Below are 20,299 nucleotides of genomic sequence, written 5' to 3' on the forward strand. Positions count from 1 at the left end.
TGGAAGATAAACAGAGCGGGGAATGGAAGAGGATATAACCCTGGCTGCTAGAAAAGGATATAGCCCCAGAGAGCAAAATCAGAACCCTTGGAAATCTGCTCCAGTGAGGGACTTCCCTGTCTGAAAGGGGCTCAAGGGATGAAAAGGGCAGAACTCTAGGTGGGTCAGTGTGTTCTCAGGATCTCAGGAATCAGAACTAACCAGGATGCCTAAGCTGGTAGAGTGTCAAAACAATGGAGCAAGGAAACTGGTTATGGTTATTGAGCCCAGGAGGTGACTCTCCGTTCAGGTCACTATAAAGGCCAGCCAGGCCCATCAGGAGCCTACTCTCTGCCTGGGAACACTAAAAAGGACTGGAATGGGTAGACTCATCTGTCATTGCCCAGTAGGGGCAGAATGGGTGTGCCCACAACCAGGCAACAACTCTAAGGGTGGTGGCCCCATAAAAGACAGTACGGTGACACTCAGCTTCCCCCAGGAACTGTGGAACAGGTACACACACAAGCCCACAACTGCTCTCAGCCTCAGGGCACTACAAAGGGCAGTAACTCAAGACCCTCGGAATCCTCCAGGAAGGATTACTGTGAGCCCACACTGCAGGAGTCTGCGAAATTTGGCACACAGAAAACTGAAAACTTTGTCCCAGCGGGTTTACTGAAGATGGAGGATCACCATCTTTTGGCTCTGGGGCTGGTGATTGGGGCTCAGCCATTTTTATTTTGATCCTCTAAAGAAGCATGGAAAGCCCTCAGGGAACAAAAGCCACACCGAGCCCAGCCCCTGGCAAGGGGCAGTGCAACTCTGCCAAGGCAAAGACACCTGAGAAGCAGCACAGCAGGCCCCTCCCCCAGAAGACCAACTGGAAGAAAGGTGCACAAGTAGTTTATGGAGCCCGAAAGACTGTAAAACTCCAGCACTAGGAGGAAATAATATATAGAACTTGAGGTTTTTCTCATGATTCATTTAACTTTTAGTCTAAAATTTCCCTTTTTTTTTTCCTTTTCAACTAGTTTCTTATTTTATCAACCCTTTGTTTTTAAGTTGCTTTTTCACTTTTATTTTTTACATCTACATTTTATAGACATATGCTTCATTTTTGGCCTTTTTTCTCTACTCAGTTTTATTTGTGTATAAGTTTTGCTTTCTTTGCAATTTTGTTATTCAGTATCTTTTAACAGATGAAAATTCACTCAGGAACAAATGGATCACTCTGCTTTGTCAACCCTGTGAGGTTATATTCTCTCCACGCCACCCATGATGTTTTGTTTTGTTTTGTTTTTGTTTGCTTCTCTGTTTTGGTTTCTGACCACTTTGGATTTGTCTTGTGTGTATTTTGCTAGTGATTGGTATTTTGATTCTGCTCTCTCACTCATCCATTCTTCTTTGAGCAAAATGACTAGAAGGAGGAATTCACAACAAAAGAAAGAAGAAGAAGTAATGTTCTCTGCACAGATCTAATTGATATGGATATAAGTAAAATGTCAGAAATGGAATTCAGGATAACAATTATAAAATTAAACGCTGCACTTGAAAAAGCTTAAAAGACACTAGAGAATCTCCTAGTGCAGAAATGAGAGCTAATCAGGCTGAACGTAAAAATGCTATATAACTGAGATGCAGGCTAAACCGGATGCTCTAACAGCCAGGGTGAATGAGGCAAAAGAGAGATTAAGTAATCTAGAAGACATGCTGGTAGAAAGGAAGAAGTTGAGGAAAAGAGAAAAACAACTAATAGCCCATAAAGAAAGACTTTGAGAAATTAATGATGCCATGAAACATACCAATGTCAGGATTATTGAGGTGCCTGAGAGTGAAAAGAGAGCGAGAAGGCCAGAAAGTATATTTAAGAAAATCATAGCAGAGAACTTCCCTAATCTGGGAAGGAAACAAGCATTCCTGTCCAAGAGGCAGGGAGGACCCCTCCTAAAATCAATAAAAATAGATCAACCCCCTGACATAAAATAGTGAAACTTGCAAATTTTAGAGAAAAAGAGAAAATCCCTAAAAGCAGTTCGAGACAAGTAGCTACTTACCTATAGAGGGAGGAATATCAGACTAACATTAGACTATCCACAGAAACCTGGCAGGCCAGAAAGGGCTGGCATGATGTGTTCAAGGTGCTAAATGAAAAAAACATGCATCCAAGAATACTTTATCCAGCAAGGCTGTAATTAAGAATGGAAGGAGAGATAAGGAGCTTCTAGGACAGACAAAAGCAGAATGAATATGTGACCACCAAGCCATCCCTGCAAGAAATATTAAGGGGGATCCTGTAAGCAAAGAGAGACCCCCGAGAGTGACATAGACCAGAAAGAAACAGAGACAATCTACCGAAACAGAGACTTTACAGGCAATACAATGGCACTAAATTCATATTTTTCAATAGTTAGTCTGAATGTAAATGGGCTAAATGCCCCAATCAAAAGGCACAGGGTATCAGATTGGATAAAAAAGTAACACCCATCCATATGCTGTGTACAAGAGACTCATTTTAGACCTAAAGACACCACCAGACTGAAAGTGAGGGGGTGAAGATTCATTTACCATGCTAATAGACTTCAAAAGAAAGCTGGGGGAGCAATCCTTAGGTCAAACAAATTAGATTTTAAACAAAGACTGTAGTAAGAGATGAGGAGGGACAATATATCCTACTTAAAGGATCTGTCTAAGAAGATATAACAATTGTAAATATTTATGCCCCCAACATAGAAGCAGCCAATTACACAAACCAATTAATAACCAAAGTAAAGAAACACATTGATAATAATACATTAATAGTAGGGGACTTAAGTACCCCACTCGCAGGAATGGACAGATCATCTAAGCAGAAGATCAACAAAGAAAAAGGGCTTTGAATGACACACTGGATCAGATAGACTTCACAGATATATATAGAACATTCCACCCTAAAACAACAGAATACTCATTCTTTTCGAGTACACATGGAACTTTCTCCAGACAGATCACATACTGGGTCACAAATCAGGTCTCAACCAATACCAAAATTTTGAGATTATTCCCTGCAAATTTTCAGACAACAGTGGTTTGTGGCTCTGTAACTTGAATTCAATCACAAGAGGAAATTTGGAAGGAACTCAAATACTTGGAGGTTAAAGAGCATTCTGTTAAAGAATGAATGGATCAACCAGGAAATTAAAGAAGAATTTTGAAAATGCATAGAAACTAATGAGAATGAAAATACATCTGTTCAAAACCTTCAGGATACAGCAAAGGCAGTCCTAAGAGCAAAGTACATTACAGTACAAGCCTCTCTCAAAAAATTAGAAAAATTTCAAATACACAAGCTAACCTTATACCTACAGGAGCTGGAGTAAGAACAGCAAAAAAAGCCTAAACCAAGCAGGAGAAGAGAAATAATAAAGATTAGAGCAGAAATCAATGACATAGACCAGAAAAACAGTAGAACAGATAAATGAAACTAGAAACTGTTTCTTTGAAAGAATTAGTAAGATTGCTAAACCTCTAGCCAGACTTATCAAAAGAAAAGAGAAGGGGCTTGAATTAATAAGATCATGAATGAAAGAGGAGAAATCATGACCAACACCAAGGAAATACGATTTTAAGAACATATTGTGATCAAGTATATGCCAACAAATTAGGCAATGTGGAAGAAATGGCTGTATTCCTGGATACTTATAAACTACCAAAACTGAAACAAGAAGAAATAGAAAATCTGAACAGACCAATAACCACAAAGGAAATTAAAGCAATAATTAAAAACCTCCCAAAAAACAAGAGCCCAGGGCCAGATGGCTTCCCAGGAGAATTCTACCAGACATTAAAAGAAGAACTGATACCTAGTCTATTGAAGCTGTTTAAAAAAATAGAAATGGAAGGAAAACTTCCAAACTTGTTCTATGAGGCCAGCATTACCTTGATCCCAAAACTGGACAAAGACCCCATCGAAAATGAGAATTACAGACCAATATCCCTGATGAACATGGATACCAAAGTACTCACCAAGATACTAGCCAATAGGATCCAACAATACATTAAAATGATTATTCACCATGACCAAGTGGGATTTATTCCTGGGATGCAAGGGTGGTTCAGCATTTGCAAATCAACCAATGTGATAGGTCACATTAATAAAAGACAAGAACCATGTGATCCTTTCAATTGATGCAGAAAGAGCATTTGACAAAATACAACATCCTTTCTTGATTAAAACTCTTCAGAGTATAGGGCTAGAGGGAACCTACCTCAATATCATAAAAACCATCTATGAAAAACCCACAATGAATATCACTCTCAATGGGGAAAAACAGAGCTTTTCCCTTAAGGTCAGGAACACAACAGGGATGCCCACTCTCACCACTATTGTTCAATGTAGTACTGGAAGTCCTAGCCTTAGCATTCAGACAACAGAAAGAAATAAAAGACATTCAAATTGGCGAAGAAGAAGTCAAAGTCTCACTCTTCACAGGTGACATGATACTTTATGCAGGAAACCCAATAGACTCCACCCCAAAATTGCTAGAACTCATACATTTCAGCAATGTGGCAGTATAAAAAATCAGTGCACTAAAATCAGTTGCATTTCTATATGAATGAAGAAAGAAAAATTAAGGAATCGATCCTATTTACAAAAATTGTACCAAAAACATAAGATACCTAGGAATAAGCCTATCCAAAGAGGTAAAGGATCTGTACTCTAAAAACTACAGAACACTAATGAAAGAAATTGAGGAAGACACAAAGAGATGGAAAAACATTCCATGCTCATGGGCTGGAAAATTAAACATTGTTAAAATGTCTATGCTACCCAGAGTAATCTACACATTCAGTGCAATCCCTATCAAAATACCAGGGTGCCTGGGTGGCTCGGATGGTTAAGAGTCTGTCTTCAGCTCAGGTTGTGACCTCCAGGTCCTGGGATTGAGCCCCATATCAGGCTCCCACCTCAGTGGGGGAGGTCTGCTTTTCCTTCTTCCTATGTCTTTCCCCTTGCTTGTGCTCTCTCTTTCTATCAAATGAATAAGTAAAATCTTTTTTTAAAATTACCATTGACATTTTTCACAGAACGGGAACAAACAATCCTAAAATTTGTATGGAACCAGGAAAGACCCTGAATAACCAGGGGAATATTGAAAAAGAAAACCAAAGCCGGGACATCAGATGCCTGACTTCAAGTTATATTACAAAGCTGTGATCATCAAGATAGCATGGTATTGGCGCAAAAACAGACACATAGGTCAATGGAACAGAATAGGGAGCTCAGAAATGGACCCTCAACTCTATGGTCAACTAATCTTCAGCAAAGCAGGAAAGTATATCTAATAGAAAAAAGACAGTCTCTTCAATAAATGGTGCTGGGGAAATTGGACAGCCACATGCAGAAGAATGAAACTGGATCATTTTCTTACATAATACACAAAAATAGACTCAAAATGAATGAAAGACCTAAATATGAGACAGGAATCCATCAAAATCCTAACAAAAGCTGTAACCTCTTCGACCTCAGCTGTAGCAACTTATTGCAAGACACATCTCTAAAGGGGCTGGGTTATGGACATTGGGGGAGGGTATGTGCTATGGTGAGTGCTATGAAGTGTGTAAACCTGGCGATTCACAGACCTGTACCCCTGGGGATAAAAATATATTATATGTTTATAAAAAATAAAAAAAATAAAAAATAAAAAAAGACACATCTCTAGGGGCACCTCGGTGGCTCAGTGGGTTAAAGCCTTTGCCTTTGGCTCAGGTCATGATTCCAGGGTCCTGGTATCAAGCCCCGCATCAGGCTCTGGCAGAGAGCCTGCTTCCTCCTCTCTCTCTGCCTGTCTCTCTGCCTACTTGTGATCTCTGTCTGTCAAATAAATAAATAAAATATTAAAAAAAAAAGACACATCTCTAAAGGCAAGGGAAACAAAAGCAAAAATGAACAATTGGGACTTCATCGAGATAAAAACTTCTGCACATCAAGTGAAGTAGTCGACAAAACTAAAAGGCAACTCACCAGAATAGTATTAGATATTTGCAAATGACATATCATATAAAGGGCTGGTATCCAAGATCTATAAAGAATTTATCAAACTTAACATCCAAAAAACAAATAATCCAGTCAAGAAATGGGCAGAAGACATGAACAGATATTTCTCCAAAGAAGACACACAGATGGCTAACAGACACATGAAAATATGCTCCACATCACTTGTCATCAGGGAAATACAAATCAAAACTACAATGAGATACCACTTCACACCAGTCAATGGCTGAAAGTAAGAAGGTAGGAATCAACAGATGTTGGCAAGGATGTGGGGAAAGGGGAACCCTCCTACACTGTTGGTGAGAATGCAAGCTGGTACACCACTCTGGAAAACAGTATGGATGTTCCTCAAGAAGTGAAAAATAGAGCTATCCTATGACCCAGTGGTTGCACTACTGCGTATTTATCCCAAAGATACAGATGTAGTGAAACAAAGGGGTACGTGCACCCAAATGTTCATAGCAGCAATGTCCACAATATCCAAACTGTGGAAAGAGCCAACATGTCCTTCAATAGGTAAATGGATAAAGAAGATGTGGTTCATATATACAATGGAATAGTACTCAGCCATCAGAAAGGATGAATATCTACCTTTTACATTGATGTGTATGGAACTGGAGGGTATCATATGGTTTCACTCATATATGGAATATAAGAAATAGCTCAGAGGATCATAGGGGAACGGGGGGAAACTGAATGGGAAGAAATCAGAAAGGGAGACAAACCATGAGAGACTCTGGACTCCAGAAAACAAATTGAGAGTTGTGGAAGGGAAGGTGGTGGGGGGCATGGGGTAACTGGGTGATGGACATTAAGGAGGGCATGTGATGTGATGAGCCCTAGGTGTTATATGCAACTAATGAATCATTGAATACTACGTCTGATACTGATGATGTACTTATGATGGCTAATTGAATTAAAAAAAAGAAAGAAAGATGATTTCTACATTCCCCACCCCCCCCACACACAAAGATAATGGGGGCAAGAAAGACACACAAGACACACATGTGGGGCAAAAAAGGAGTTGAAGAAAGAAATAAGCATCAGGAAATTCAGCTAGTTTTGCTTCTCTTGTGTCAGTGGCCTTTTATAGTATCTCTGCCTTTTATCTTTTAAGTGCAGACATATCCCCCAACTTAGCAACATTGGTGAGTATAAAGCTCCCTGAAGTGTGTGAGAAAGGAAATGAGGAGAGATGTTGTACTCATTTATCCAGCTGACGCCTGAAAGGCCAATTCCCTTTTCTTCCATTGTATGTTAAATATGTTTTTGTGAACTGTTATGATAATGTTTTAACACTATTTCTATAGAAAAGTGCATTCTTCAAATTAGATCACCTTAAAATGAATTTTTGTGATACAGCTCACATGGAGAAAGGAACTTTTTCTAGTTGACTGACATTAACTATGTAGATGTTGCAGATAAGGAAAATTCAGGTAAAACAGTGACTTACAAAAGGCATTATGATCAAATTGAACTAAAATTAGAATTTTATGTACCTTCATTCAATCTGTGAAACTTCTTTTTCTGTTGAATCTCTGGGGAGCATTTGCCTTGAGGGCAGTATTGGTGGAGGAGGATCCAGTCAGGAAGGGAACAAACTTAACCACAGTCTAACAGAAAGATCACTTTCTTTTCCTTACTCTTTCAACTGCTTTGCATTTCTACTTCTCTTTCCATCCACTTCTTTCCTCCTCCTCCCTCTTTCCCTTGCCTTCTTTTTTTTATTTGCATGTGTTTTGGGGATGGGGTAAGGTAAGATGGCAGGGGTTGTTTTTCTCTTCTTTTTCTTTGCTTCCTGCTCTTTCACTGCCCTCAGTGTTTGACTGTGATTGACTCCTTTCAATCTCTTCCTTTTATTTTTCAGTTCTTATTTTTATATTTTTTATATCTGCTCCTCCTAGTAGAGAAAGGGATGTCATTATTACTTTCATTGAAAGAAAAGATTAAGTTCTTTGCTCTTTCTGGCTCTGTGCTAAGCAGTATAAAAAAGGAAATTGCATAGATAGTGTCTGACTTCTGAAGTATACAATGTATACTCTGATTTTATAACACCCTCATGATTTTTGCTTTTAGTTTTTTGTTTCTCAGTCCCATTAAAAATCTGGTGGTAGCAATGAACCTCCTTCCAAAAGTGCCTAAGTCATGGACATCATTGATTTGTATGCAATTTCAGGATGTTCAAAAACTCCCTTAACCCCTTAGGGGAGTGTATGACCTCAGATCAAGAACCCTGCCAGTTACTGCAATACATTTCACAAACGTCGCACAATTTGATATAGGAGGAATCTTAAAACATCATAGAACATAATCAATTTTAATTCATTTTGTTAAGAAAATCAATAGGCTATATAGTAGCCATTTTGTGTGGTTGGAGAGGTAAAAGGAGAAGAAACATTATCAAATTGTTAGTAGATTATAACATCATCCAAAAGGAACAAACATTTATTGAGCACTGCTGACCACAAACATACCTATGTATAAAATTCCTACATGATACAGCTGCTATAAAAATTATATATGTACATATATATACAAATATATGTGTGTTTAATATATAAAGTATGTATAATATAAAATGTTATATACATGTTAAATTTTCACAACACCTGTATCATGTAGGATTTACACTGAGATAAGGAAATTGGGGCTCAGAGAGATCAAATAGCTAACTCAAGCCACCTATTAGGAGGTATAGATAAAGATTCTAACCCACATCTTACTCTAGGCCTCTCTTGGAATATAATTTCTTACATATCTTTTCTATTCAACACAAAACTTAGCACATAGGAGGTATTCATGGAAGGTTGGAGTATTGATTGAATTAATTCAAACAAAGTAAAGTACAGAACCCTGCAGTAGATCATTAGAGACTTGAGGCCACTCTCCCCACTCCTATTCACCATTTAATTTCATTTCTTTAGAGAAAAGGAAGGGACATTTTAACAAGTTCTGAAGAGTAGAGAGAGTCTACAAAATTGCAGAGAGATATAGTAATTTTCTTCTATTCATCAGAGAAATATGTCAGTTCTAGCAGTGTGAGGGTAACGGACTTGAATGTGCCAATTTTCATTTGGAAGGAATTACTGCAAAGTTAATACAATATTAACTTGAGGAAACCATTTTTGATTTGCTAAGTCCTTTGAACATTAAAGGAGGTATTCTGACTGAAGTTCTTGAAATATAAAGAACAATTTGAAACATGCCTAGGAGGAAAATACAGCAATTGGAGCATAAGGAAGTTCTCAAATGAAGTCTGATTTTAAAGGAAAAAGAATATCATTGATTCAATAAACTGTTCAGAATGTATGTGTATGATCTGAGCCTAGCTGATGATGGAAGCCATAATTTGAAGAGAAGTTGGTGACGAAAATGAAAGCAATATTAGAATGTGGACAACTCTGAGATAGAGGCTGATTATATTTCCAAAGAATAATTTTAGGGAAGCTAATAAACACTAAACAAAGTTGAACAGAAAGTACTTCAGAAGTAACTATCATCTTAGAAGCCAGTCAAGACAGTGGAATAATGAAGAATCAGTGATTATGTTGCCTTGCTTGATCGCATCATGATATAAAAATAAGTCCATGTTGACTTCAGGTCAAGGCACGTTCATTATGCGTAGTTTTTAAATTTCTCCAATTCCCCTTCCTAAAAACATACTAAACAATTAAAATAGCAAAAGAAAACTTCTATTCACAACATCCTCAATGAACAAAACTAATGTCACAACATCCTCAACTAACAAAACATCCCCCATGGACCTCAGAATACCATTTCAGATTATGGTTTACCTTACCCAAACCACAAACAATACAGGACATGTCTAGGCTTACCAGCTATGCAGAAGTAGTGGAGGGGAGAGAAAGAGAGTTTTAATGGTTCTGTGAACACTGGAATACAGATTTCCTCTGATTTTAGAAAGTTCATGTTAGGCCATTTCACTTGTACAAAAGACCTACATTGGTACCTCTTTTTGTGATCTAAAAGAAGTCCAAAGAGCATTTTTACTTTTATGAAGAAAGGTAAAAAGCAAAAATAGTGTTCAGTGTTTATAGATGAAGTGAGCACCCAGAGCAGTGAGAGTGGCACCCTGAAGCTCCTTCCCTGGGAACTACACTTAGCATCTCAGCATCCAGCTGCCATAGCTTTGAACTCTATCCATGGCATCTGTGCTTTATCTCAATTTATTTTGTGCATTCATTAGCAAGATGTGTCCTTAGGTATCAGAAAAGCTTAAGAGAGGTTTTGGGGGGGGGTTGGCTGGGAACTCTAAAAAGTTTTTCATATAAGTTATCATAATTAGTTCTTCACTTCATGAGATTTTGGCTTGTGAAAACTTTCATAAGAACATTCTACTTTCAGATAGTGAGGGAAAACTACAGTGATTGCCAAGATATACTCCAAAGGAGAGAGAGTCCTTCCTGGAATGGAATTCTCAGCAAATTGAATATTGTGAGAATAACAGTGAAAAGGAGAAGACTTCAGGCTCCAGTTATGGGTGAGTGGAATGAGAAGAGCACAGCTATACACTCAAGAACTATGGAGAGATCAGAAGGTACTGCTGTGGCTCAAATGCTCAAAGAACTCAGAAATATCTAATAAAATTCCTGTCCTAAGGAAAATACTGTGAAGAGAATTCAAATTGAGCAGGACAGGAACTCTTAGGGCAAAGGGGAGAAAAGGATCAAACACTTTGGGGGAAGGTAGGATTCCAAAGATGGCAGATCTCAGAAAGTGGGTATGACTACATGAAGAGGCTATTTATATCTCTATTTGTATCTTTATCTATAGTCTTTGTAAACAGTGCAGGAGAAAGCTCTCAAGCAGTGGAGGTAGGAAAGCTACCATAATGCATCTCAATTCCCTACAAGGGAATCATTTTTCCAAAGATATGGAACACTTGGATTTGTTTATACATGAGCAACAGAAAAGAATATTGTCGCTACTAAATATACTACTATTTTAAAAAATGGACCACATGATGAAACTGGATAATTAATGTATTCTAGAAAATATACAACAAAAATCAGATGAAAACTAAATAACAGAATTATCCAAAAGAAATTAAGATAACAATAAGTAAAAAGTATGAAAGAACAGCATACATTATAATTAGGAAACTGAGAAATGAGGTGGCTAAACATCAGTTCGGGATTGGTAAGATTCAGAACTGGGCTCAAGTCATGTAAGGGCTGGCCTATTTACAGGTGTGTCCCTTTTTGGTCCTAACTGAAATTTATAGATTCCTCTCTTTCTTACATGGCTCTGAACTCTAATTTTCTCCATACACCTTGAACCTATGGAAAGTTTTGCTCAAATTCTCATCTTTTCAGTTACTCTTCTCAGATTCCTTTGTTTTTCCAGATGAAGTCCCCATATATCCTCACTGCCTGAGTGAGGATTCTTCAAATACCTTCATATTGTCCTAAGACAATCTAATCCACCATGGCCAGAAATAGAAATTGGTAAATACAGTTTATAAAGGAGAAAAAGTAAGAGAAAGAAACAAAGGGAAAGTGAGAAAAGGAGAGAGAAATAATTCAAGAGAAAAATGAGAGCATGAGAGCTTTGGAAGACAGGAAAAGAAGATCCAACATAAGCATAATTTATATTGGAGGAAGAAGATGAAAGCAATAGAACAAAACAAATTTAAAAAATCCATAGCACAAGAAGATTTTCTTTAAGAAAATTGGAAAATCTTTCCTTAAGAAAATTGGAACTTCTGTTTTGAAAGATCACCCCATTAACCTTGGCAAATAAACTCAGAATTGTAAACACTAAGATATCATTTAGTAAAACTGGAATGTAAAGCAAGCACTTTTTGGACATCGGGCATAAAGAGAAAGTTACTTATGAAGAAAAAATAAAATTACATTTTCATCAGATTTATCCACAGCATAATATAATAGAGCAACATATTTAAGAGACTCAAGAAAAGAAAACATGAAACAGAGATTTTACACACATGAAAAGTGCTTTTAAGTATAAACTACAGAAAAACAAAGCAGTTGTGAACATGCAAGGACTCATGGAATATTTTTCCCTGAAAAATCTACCTAGAAAACAAGATTCAGGCAATCAAGTAACATAAGATGCTTCAGCTAAGTTCCAGGAGCATAATAATTTGCCAATAAATGTTAGTTGAACAAGTGGATAGATGTATGGACACATCTGAAGAATAAATTTGTGAATTTATTCTTCAAATTCTTACCTGGTAGGGAAAAGGAAAGAGCTATCCCTATTAGTAGTTAACAGTAGCAATGTGAAGTCAGGGAATGTTAGTTCTGGGGAAATTTTAAAGATTTTATTCATTTATTTATTTGTGTGTGTGTGTGTGAGAGAGAGAGAGAGAGAGAGAGAGAGCACAAGCAGGCAGAGTGGCAGGCAGAAGTGGAGAAGTAGGCTCCCTGCTGAGCAGGGAGCCCGGTCATACGGGACTTGATCCCAGGACCCTGGGATCATGACCTGAGCTGAAGGCAGAAGCTTAAGTGACTGAGCCACCCAGGTGTCCCAGTTCTGGGGAAATTATAGATCAAGACGAATAAACTCTCAGAATGATTTGCCCAAAATGCACAAATAGCCCATGGGTGAGCCAGGAGAGGGATCCAGAGTTTTCTGAAGCTTATTGAATTTCTCTTTAAAAGCTCATTTGCTGACAAGGTATAAACTTTTAAATAGCATCATTTATTTTCCCCCCAAAATAAACTAATCCCGTTCTCTGTATCCCATAGTAAAATGTTTCTTGAAGACTAGGTCATAACTTTTCCTTTCATTAACTTTTCCAGTAACAATATGTTTATTATAGAAAAATTAAAAAAAACAACAACTTCACTTATAATCCTATCACCCAAACAAAACTCTTATGAGTTACATTTTTATCTTCGCTTTTTTAGACTTTTTCATTCTTTGAACAAACACACATCGTGTTTAAAACAAAATGAGAATCATATGGTCATATTGTTTTATAGTCTTTTTCATGTCATATCTGATATATCAGTCATATCATGGTCATCTTTCATTATCAAATATAGAACAAAACACAGGAAAATACTTTGAATATTTTTAAATGGATCTTATATCAATAGAAATGTCAATTCTAATGTTTATCTTATGTTTTCTTTTCCTGAGTAGTACATGATTTCAGTTCATGCAATATCATTTATAAATAGTATAACTTTTGTTCTTAATTTATGTTCTCCCTTTATATTTAGTGGACATAAATCTTAAACTTGCCAAGCTGATTAGTTACACCTCCTGAGGTCCCCCTGAAACCTGGAGTCAGTGTCATCAGATGGGATTTTTCCTAGGGTTGGGAAAAAGAGAGGAGTCAAGAAGTGGAGAGAATCACTATATGCTGAGGGGAAAGTGGCTGTGAGTGATAAACTGGAATTAAATATGTTTGGCCATTTTTATCAGGCCTCTTATGGAGATGCCATAATTAGATGTGGCTCTGAGGAAGAAAGAAGCCTCCTGTTTATAGCTTGGGGCTGAAGTCTGGAGAAGCTATAGAGGGCAACCCCAGCTGACATCTTGGAGGTTGGGAGTGGAACAACACTCAGCCCCTCTTCCTTTGTTGGTTCCACTCCATGTCATATCAGACATATTCAAGGGCAGCCATTTCTCATCAGAGGTATTCTCATATAACCAAGTGAAGGTTTAACAGCAATTGACTGCATGACTTGATATTACCTTTAGATATTTAGTTCAATATTTGTTAATTCCAATTTTTCCATTTTTTCCTTCTTTTGTATTGTGGGCCCAATAGTTTCTTTTCTTCTTCAGGCATAAAACCTTTTTTTAGGCCCTTGAAATGCTTCTAGGCCTGGACACTGTGCCTGTACTGCCCAGTACAATGGGTAGAAAGGAAGTGTAACCCCGACTTGGGCCTCACCTCTCTCTATTCCATGAGATGCTGTTGCTCCTGCTGTGGTTGGTATTCTTCTTACTACCACCATTGTCCCATCTGAGAGATAGGAAGGTGCCAGTGCTCCTCTGCCCCTAGCTTCATGTGGTTATTTGGGTTTTGTCACTGTCTAATCTTACAGGTGATGGTGGCTTTCCCTTCTATACCGTCTCACACCTCTGAGTCTTAAAGATTCCTTTTTTTTTTCATGAGTCATTTTGAAAGGATGAGTGTCCAACAAGAGCCCAGTACTTCTTGAAACACTGGTCGGTATCTTTCTGATAGACTTTCTGGCTGTCTTCTTGGCTCTTTATTCTGTCTCAGTGTCTGGTATATATTATCATTATCATTGTTGTTTTTATTATTTGGTATTTTTGGCTCTTGGCTCTGAGGCCCAAAGTTCAGTCCTGTTCCATACCACGCCCAGGCTCCCAGAACCTGTGCTTACATCTCACTTACCAGGACCTATTTAATTGGGATCAGAAAAGAGGCTGGGTTTATGGAGCAGGATAAACAAGGGTTTTGGAAGTAGGCAGACCTGGGTTCAAATTCCAGTACCACTACTTGCTAGTTTTGATTGATTGATTGATTGATTGCTAGTTTTATTACTTAGATCCATTACAAGACCTCTCTGTGAGACAATTTTAGTATGTGTAAAATGGATAAATTAAGGCCCAATCTCTCTCTCTCTCTCTTTTTTTTTTTTTTTTTTTTTTGAGGAGTTTTGAAGAGGTTGAAATAGGATAATGGATATGCCTGGTATAAAGTAGATACCTTCAAATTTTAGTTTCCACCTATTTGTATGAGTTTAGATTTACAGCTTTGCATCCTTCTTTCTTTTTCACTATTGCAGTTCAAAGGTTGTAACAGAGATAGGAATAAAAATGATAATGTTTTACTGTGGTATTTGAATAGCAGAGATGATCATTTCTAGCTAATAATATATTGCTATTATGTAGGTGAGCCTGTTATCTCATTTTATATTCCTCCTTAGGCAATTGCTTTTCTTGGAGCCATTTGTTTCTATGTACTTGACCTTGACTCACTTCCTGATTTATTTATTACTTAACATAACCATTAGCTTGTTCGATTACCTTTAATTAAGTTGTATTGGTTCCTGAACATGGAAATGGCCTTGTTTCTTGATTGGCCAAGTTCCACTTTTGCTGAGTGTAACAATTCAGTAAACTCAATTTGCCCTTTATAATGTTAAAAAAAAAATTCAACTGAGTAAATTTGAAGATATAATTGGCTTTCTTAAAAGATTCATGAATCAGGCAGCAACCAATCTAGCAAGTAGAGGGGCTCTCAGGGGAGTTGGACAAAATGGAAGGTTTTCCTAGGAAGGAGGGTAAAGCAAGAAAGTTATAAGCAAAATAAAGAAAGGATTGTTTCAGACAAGATCACCTTCCCTTAGGGGGAAAGACAAGAGATCTTATTATGCATATGACCTCATGTTCCTTTGAGGGAATAGAGAAAGTCCAGACAGATTACCTCATTGGTGCTCATCCGAAAATTCCTGACTGACATGGTTAAGACTCATCTTTCTGAGAGAGGTTGAAATTGCAATTAGATTAGGTTTTAAGCCCCAGTTACTGACTTGGGGCCTTAACCTAAGTGACACCATTTTGGGCCTGAGTTTTCTCTTTAATAATAATAAATGTGGTACTTCTGTCTTCATATTTCTTTCAGAAGAAACATCAATTAAAAATGTGTTTTAGTGCAATGAACATTTTAATAATAGTATCTATTTTAAAAAAGTAAACATAATTGAGTCATCAACTGGTAAAGAGCCATTTATGTTGTAGCCTTTAACTAATGCAAACATTCAAGAAACCAACATATTAGATTTATTACTAAAACCCTTTATTTAGGTATATACACTTCTATGACATAGCTTTATAATTTATAATTGATTAAACCGTTGGTCTTCCTGATCATTCCTTAAACCCTTGGTCAAAACCCAAATCTTCTCTCATTATTGTTTATATGAAAAAACCTGATTCAGTTATGCCACTATGACTTCTAGTACCGTTTCAGTTTCCCCCAGTGTTCAAATAATAGGATTAGCAATTTAGTAGCCCACTACAGAAGGGAGAACAGGAGACTGAAGGAGAGGATCAATAGGGATGCACATACAGTCCCTCAGAGACACTCGTATTCACACTCACACTCAGTGTTGGGAGAGAGTAAAAGAAACTCTATGTCCTTGAAAGCTTCTAAATTTTGGACCCTTTTACTTCTCAGGGAGGATAAACCAGCTTCTCTCAGTTCTGGGTCCTTCTCAAAGGAAGTATAATTTTCTTTTTAGGGAAATAAATCTTTTGTGCCTTCGGGTCTAAAGGAGAGCAGGTGGGGTATCCTGGGAATGAGTTGAGGCCCAGGAAGTGTCAGGATTTGTGCACAATGAAAGGAATTTCTGTGAGTGAGTATTGTTTCATGTGGTGGCCAGATGAGAAGCCTGCCCAGCCCTGCGTTCTTGGGGTCATTTTTGGAGGTAGAAAGATATCTTCATCAGGCAGGAACTGCATGAAAAAGACCCCATGGTTTATGTTTCCTTTGTAGTTCTTCAATCCCCCTAGTCCCTGTGACCTGTCATGGGGCTCCTCCCATGTGACTCTAGCATGCTCACCAGCAAATACTCTGGAGACTTGTGCTCACCAGAGACCACTGATAGCTCTGATAGCCATTTAACAAAGATTTCTGTATGCCAGGATCTTCAAAGTTTATTCAAAAATTACCATATGCCAGAATCTCTTGGTGTGAGGTTAGACCTTTGAAGGGAGAAGGACAAAACCTAAAAGGGTTCATAACCTTTCCCCTCCTGTTTTTACCCTGAATTATGTTTCTTCATAGAACTCAATCACTTAAAACATTATTTTTAAGTTTATTTATATTTTTTAGTACATCTACACCCAACATGGGGCTCAAACTCATGACCCCAAGATCAAGAGTCACATTGCTCTTCTGACTGAGCCAGCCAGGCACCCCAATCACTTTTTATACGTCTCTTTGTTATTGTCTGTTTTACTGTTAGAATGCAAGCCCAAGAGAGCGGAAACTTTGTCTTCTTTATTGCTGTCTCTCCAGTTTCTAGAACAGTGCCTGGCACATACCATGTATTTGACAAGTATTTGCTACATAAATGATTGAATGAATCCCATTGTTTTAGTCCATGAAAATCAAGCAGCCTTGTATATTATTTTTATCTTCTCTTTCTAAAATACTCTTAGGCTTTTATACCTGAAGTAAATATTGCCTTTTCTGCCTCTTTCCCAAAAAATGCTTATGCTGGATCATTTATAGTCTGTGGAGGTGCATAATGAACAGGCTAAGTAAGAAAGGAACATTGCATACCTTGTAGAGGCTCTCATCTTCCAGAGCCTTATGGAGCCAGTTCTTTTATGAAAGTCTTCTTATGAAAGATCTATTGCAGTTTTATAATCATCTACTTCAACTTGTATTTATAATTTGAAGCAAAAAAGAGATTTAGTTTCTGCATGAAAAACAAACCCTTTTTGGTGGTTCTTATGTGTGGTGGAAGCAAGGAAGGCGTAGGCTCGGAAGCTCCCACCCACCTACTCCCCACCATCACTGTTGTCACTCAGATTCTTACTCCCACTGACCTCCCTTGCCTGAGGACAGGAGGATTCTCTATTGTCATCTTTGCCAGTGAAATTTAAGATGCGTCATTTTCTATTTCTACAGCAGTTGTCTGCTAATTTTCTAATAAAGGCTTCACTGATGTGCCAAAAAAAAAAAAAAAAATTATTTAGACAACCCCGGTGACCATGTCCATGACTTTTCTTTCTTCATCTATCAATCACAGACTTATTCAACTTAGCTAATGTGATCTCCTTTTAATAAAACCAGTGTCAATAGGTTCCAAACCTTTCATCGCTTTGTGTTTATATATTGATTTTCTTTATAGTGTTCTTGAAACTTAATTTGAAAACCGGCATTAGCTTTTTAGCATGCTAGAGTTTTCTTTCTTATAGAGATCAATCATTTTCTGTGTTTTGCTCTTTTGGGTAGTCCCCTTGACTTGAGATTTATAATGCTTTACTATTTTACCTAGCCTTTTCTTTCTGCTTATAGTAGCCCTTTAGAAACTTTTATCGATAGACTCTACCTCTACCAAAAGGTCAACATAGCATTCTGGATTTTAAAAATGACATTTTTAACATTCAAACTTCTCTTGACTTTTTTTTTAAGATTTTATTTATTTATTTGACAGACAGAGATCACAAGGAGGCAGAGAGGCAGGCAGAGAGAGAGGGAGAAGGAGGCTCCCTGCTGAGCAGAGAGCCCGATGCGGGGCTCGATCCCAGAACCCTAGGATCATGACCTGAGCCGAAGGCAGAGGCTTTAACCCACTGAGCCACCCAGGTGCCCCTTCTCTTGACTTTTGACTTTCTTTTCCTTTTTTTTTTTTTTTTTTTTTTTTTAGATGGGGGTTGGCAGAGGGAGAGGGAAAGATAGAATCTTAAGCAGGCTCCACACTCAGCATGGAGCCCCTCAGGAGGCTCAGTCTTACCACCCAGAGATCCTGACCTGAGACAAAATCAAGAGTTGAATGCTCAACCAACTGAGCCACCCAGGTGCCCCTCTTAACTTTCTAATGAAGACTTTTAATTCCCAAGGTAAGGAAAAACACTTCCTTGTATTAAGTACAAGTTAAAAGAAACTTTTTTGGGAGAGAGTGTACATGTACCTGCATCTGACCCTAATTTTTTTCTTTTTTTCATTGCCTTAGAGACCACTGATAGCTCTGGTTGTCACTTAACAAAAATTTCTATATGCCAGGATCTTCAAAGTTTATTCAAAAATTACCATATGCCAGAATCTCTTGGTGTGGGTTAGACCTTTGAAAGGGGAAGGACAAAACCTAAAAAGGTTCAGAACCTCTCCCCTCCTGTTTTTATCCTGAACTGTGTTTGTCATTTCCATGTTGCTGGTTTGTGGGAATATTTACTTACGAACATTGAAGTGAGGACTGTACCTGCTCTCTCTCTGGAGCCTCACCACAGTATTCTGAGTTAGGTATTATTCTTAGACTTAATTTTCAGATGAGAAAACTGAGACTTGGGGAGTATCCCATCCAAAGTCATAGAGTAGTATTTGGTGGAGAATTGTACTTGAAGTCAATACCTATCTGACTCCAGATTCTCTGTGCTTCACCAGCATGCTATAGTGCTTCTAGAATGATTCATGCCTTATGTAATTACCCCTTTCCAAGTCCACTGTTTCTTCAGTTTGCGATCCTGTCTTCATTGCAATTGTTTACACTTTTACAAAAGCAGCAAAGCGTGGTGATTCAAAGCAGGCGCTAGAGCCAGGTCAAGTGGGTCCAGATCCAGAGCCACCACATATTAGCTGTGTAGTCTTGGGTGAACTCTGCAGCCTTTCGTGCCTTGGAATCCTCATTTGAATCAGGGAATGATAGTGCCTACCTCCTATGGCTTTAATATTTAAATGAATCATTAATACATGTGAAGTGTTTAGAACAGTTCTTGGTGTGTGGGAAGTACCCAGTGAAGAGTTAATACTGGTGTTATTTATTTATTTATTACTTGTTTATGTATTAGTTTAGTACACATACTGAGCACTGTACTGTTACTCAGTGCCAGGCATCATGCAAAATTCTGAACGTAGAGAAATGGTTACCATAGAATCTTTTCCTTAATGTATTCACATCTAGTGTTGGATCATAAAAGATGGTGCTCACAACAGGGGATACCCCATATTTAAAAAGACAATCCAGGTACTGGATAGTCAATCTAAGTTTACTAAATTTGGGAGAAAATGATTACTGAGTGGCAGAATGAGGATCTCCCTCCCACACCAGTGCTTTCTGAGGGATAGCCAGCTACCCACTCCCATTCCACTCACCTTTTTGCAAGGTTACTTTTCCAATCCTCCCATTGAGAGATGGAGTCTATTTCCTTTACCTTGAATTTGGACTAGACCCGTGTGACTAGCTTTGACCAATAGGATGTTGTGAAGATGATGTGGCATGACTTGTACACCCTGACCTTAGAAGGCCTTGCAGATTCCCTTATAGCCCTCTCGGGATGTGGCCTCCATGTAAGGCAGCTGAGGCTGGATTACTGAATGATGAGGTGGGGAGTGGAGAGAGAAGCCCAGCCAGTCTGCTGCTATTTCAGTCACCTCAGCTGGGTGTCAGTCATGCAAGTGAAGCCTGGTACCCTGGATCCTGTGGCTTTACGTTGAGCTGCGCCAGCCAATACCGTGTGGAACAGAGTTGAGTTGCCAATCTGCCCAAGTTGCAGAATCATAAGCAAATAAATAAAATTAATGGTTGGGTTGTTTGGGGATGGTTTGTTTCATAGCATAAGAGGGCTTGCAGCTTCTGTTTTCAC

General features: G+C 38.1%; 1 long non-coding RNA gene across 5 annotated transcripts in view; it reads left to right on the plus strand.

The window, feature by feature from the left end:
• The window catches only part of LOC116877653, a 131,774-nt gene that overhangs the window by 12,756 nt on the left and 98,719 nt on the right, over window positions 1–20,299 (plus strand). The window contains exons 3-4 of one of the 5 annotated variants that reach the window (XR_004384679.1): window positions 10,376–10,568; window positions 13,796–13,860. The exons of 3 other annotated variants lie outside the window; for them this stretch is intronic. This is a non-coding gene — a long non-coding RNA (uncharacterized LOC116877653). Of the gene's footprint in view, window positions 1–10,375; window positions 10,569–13,795; window positions 13,861–20,299 lie in introns of those variants that run through there. One more of the 5 variants, XR_004384680.1, reaches the window with a different exon arrangement.

Source organism: Lontra canadensis, unplaced genomic scaffold, assembly GCF_010015895.1.
Source record: "Lontra canadensis isolate GAN:19392208 unplaced genomic scaffold, GSC_riverotter_1.0 scaffold2, whole genome shotgun sequence".
NCBI classification, from domain to species: Eukaryota; Metazoa; Chordata; class Mammalia; order Carnivora; family Mustelidae; genus Lontra; species Lontra canadensis.